The sequence below is a fragment of the Podarcis melisellensis genome (genome assembly GCF_964234715.1).
Source record: "Podarcis melisellensis genome assembly, chromosome: Z".
In the NCBI taxonomy this organism is placed as follows: domain Eukaryota; kingdom Metazoa; phylum Chordata; class Lepidosauria; order Squamata; family Lacertidae; genus Podarcis; species Podarcis melisellensis.
In genome coordinates this window covers 42,652,338-42,655,141 of record NC_138547.1, presented here as the reverse complement: position 1 = coordinate 42,655,141, position 2,804 = coordinate 42,652,338, and positions in this window count along the sequence as shown.

The window sequence follows — 2,804 nt, the reverse complement described above, 5'->3', positions numbered from 1 at the left end:
TAAGCTAACAGTGCCGTCAGCGATCTCAACCCCCCCATCATTAAATCAGCCGGGGAGCCCACAGCAACCTCCTGCCTCTTACAATCTAAACTCAGAGTTCCCTACTGGACACTTGCGCAGTGCAGTGCCAGATCGGGACTCAGGAACAATGGAAAGGAAAGGAATCAGACGCCCTTGCATTCTCTGGCTCATAGGTCATCTCTAACAAAAATCACCATGGCAGAGGTGCGCCTGCGCTTGGGAGTTATAATTTTGGAATTATAGTTTGGTTCAGAAGTGCACGACCTTTTCTGGACACCCTCCGAGAGACTAGGTCAGCAAATAGAATTAAAGGGGAAGAGGCACACAAGACCCTCCTCTGGGCAACTCAGATGGATTCGGGTCTGTGGTGAAAATTAGGTGATGGAAAGGGGGGGGGGAGTTTAGATTCTGAAGGAAAGAAAGGAAGAGTTAAAAATTTTTGGTTGCTGTGGTTTAGAGAACCCACTACCCGTGTTTCCTACTTATACTCACTTTGCAAGTGTGCTGTCCCTCTTCCCTCAGGGAGCTTCCGATTTTGAAGACAGCAATGCTGAGGAGAGAAAAACCAGAAAGAACCCCCCCCCCAAAAAACAGCTGGCTCAATCACCACTACTTTTTCCTGGTTGGTCCCGCTGAGGATCCCAGTTAGAGCTGGGATTCAAAGTCTGCCAGGGAAAGATAAGCCCCCCTTGCAAGAGGCTGTGTGCACTTGGGTTCTTAGTCCTTGACACCTCAAAATCCCGGTAAAACTGATTCTCCTGGCTGGCTTGCCAAAAATGAAATAAATATTATTGCTTCCCCAAGGGGGTCCTAGCCTTGTAAGGAGGACTGGACCCTCGGAAGGAGCACGGTTGTGGAGGCTCCATACCGGTCGGGAAATGACAGAGACCACACCAGGATTGGTGAAAAAGCAAAGTCTGATCTTTATTTTCAAAGAACAAAAGACTGTTGCAACAGGGTTCCCACTCACGTAACAGAAGGACGGAGTGAGAACCCTGAACAAAGAAATTGCCTTTACTTAAATACCATTTCATTTCCATACAGATCAGTGATACAGAAAATGACATAAATGGCGCAAAAAGAGGATTAACATAAGGTAAGTGGGATGTTGTAAGATCTTGGATGTTGTTAATGGAGATGTTGTCCACTTTGAGGTTGGGAACAAAAGGTGTTGAGTGGTTTTTCCTCTTCAGGGGATCTTGACTAACAGTTCTGTTTTTGCTTCATTTTCAAGAAGGAATTCCGGAGTTTTGGGGTGATCAGTATGCAGATTAAATGGCTGGATATTTGGGAAACGGTTATCAGTGTTGGTGTGAAATCCTGTTTCTGCATGATTATTAGTGCTGGTGTGAAGTTCCGCTCTGCATACTTTTATTAATTAAACTGATTTTATGTTGCGTTTTGTGTGTATTCACGATGTCATTTGTAGACCCAGTAGGTGGCGCTGTGGTCCTTGAAGGTATTTTGACAGTTTGTGAACGGCAGAATATTGACAGTATTCGGCAATGCAGAGTCAGACAGAATATAAAATCTTTTGGCTACATTCTTCCAGTTACATTTTTCTATTCTAGTTACATTTTCTAGGGGGGGGGGGAACACTTTTTAGAAAGATATAAAAAGGTGATACATTTGATAAGTCAACAGTTGCATTCCTCAGCTACATTCTTTAGTGGCATTACAGCGATACATCCATATAGATGTGCAAGAAGCAAAAAAGATACATTATTTTGTTAGCATAGAAATACGTAACACTGAGAGGTTCATTTATTAACTCCCCTCTCTGATCATGGCTTCTCTTATGACACATTGGAAGACTCAGGAGAGGCCCAATGGAAGTCCTTCTTCCCACAGCACACAGTTAAGCTGTGGCGGTGATGGCCACCAACTAGGATGGCTTTCAAAGAGGATCCGTCAAATTCACGGAGGGTTAACATTGGCATAAGACTGCCAACGGCTACTAGCCACAATGGCAACCGGTGCTGGGAAGCCAGGGCTCTTGCGCCTGGGTCCTGCTTTGTGGGCTCTCCACAAGCATGACTGGAAGGTCCCTGTGGGGACAGGGTGGGGGCCTAGATGGGCTACAGGCTCTTTTTGTGTATTTGTGAATGTCACACTTGGAAACCACACACACACAGTACAAAAACCAAAGCCTCATATATGGTTTTGACTGCGTGTTTATTTCAATTATATGTTCTGGTACTTTTCTTCCTCAGAAAACAAAATGCATTCCCTTCCTTCTATTATCCCATTGTTAAAAGAAAGACTCCAACAACGAAAACCCTCGCCTCACATTTCCTCCCTCAGCCCGCCATTAACGGTCCCACGCGCTTTTTGAAACCTAGGAGAGCCCTCCCGTTCGGCGCCGACTTCCACGATTTGAGGGGGCAGCTTTCTCTCCCTAACATTTCATTGGGCGGCGCTGCCGTCACTCTTTATAGAGTGTATTATGAAAAGGCGGGATTGGCGGAGGAGGCGTCGGTGTCGCTAAGCAGCCGTTCCGCGCGCACGAGACGCGCGCGCGCCCGCGCTTGGTCTCAGCCTCTCTTGACCCGCCATGTTCTTCTCGCTTTGTTGCGCGAGATCGCGCTCCACCCGCCCACCCGCCCCGCTGCCGTTGGCCGGCGCGTGAGGGCGCTCAGCCTCTCGGCGTTCGGAGGAGGTTCTCGCGAGAGGGCGCGCGAGGTTAGCCCCGTACTCGCGAGCGCGAGCGCGCGCGAGCTCTGCCTCCGCGCAGGCGCAGTCGCGAGGCCTTTTAAACCCCCTCTCCCCTGCTGCTGCCGCCG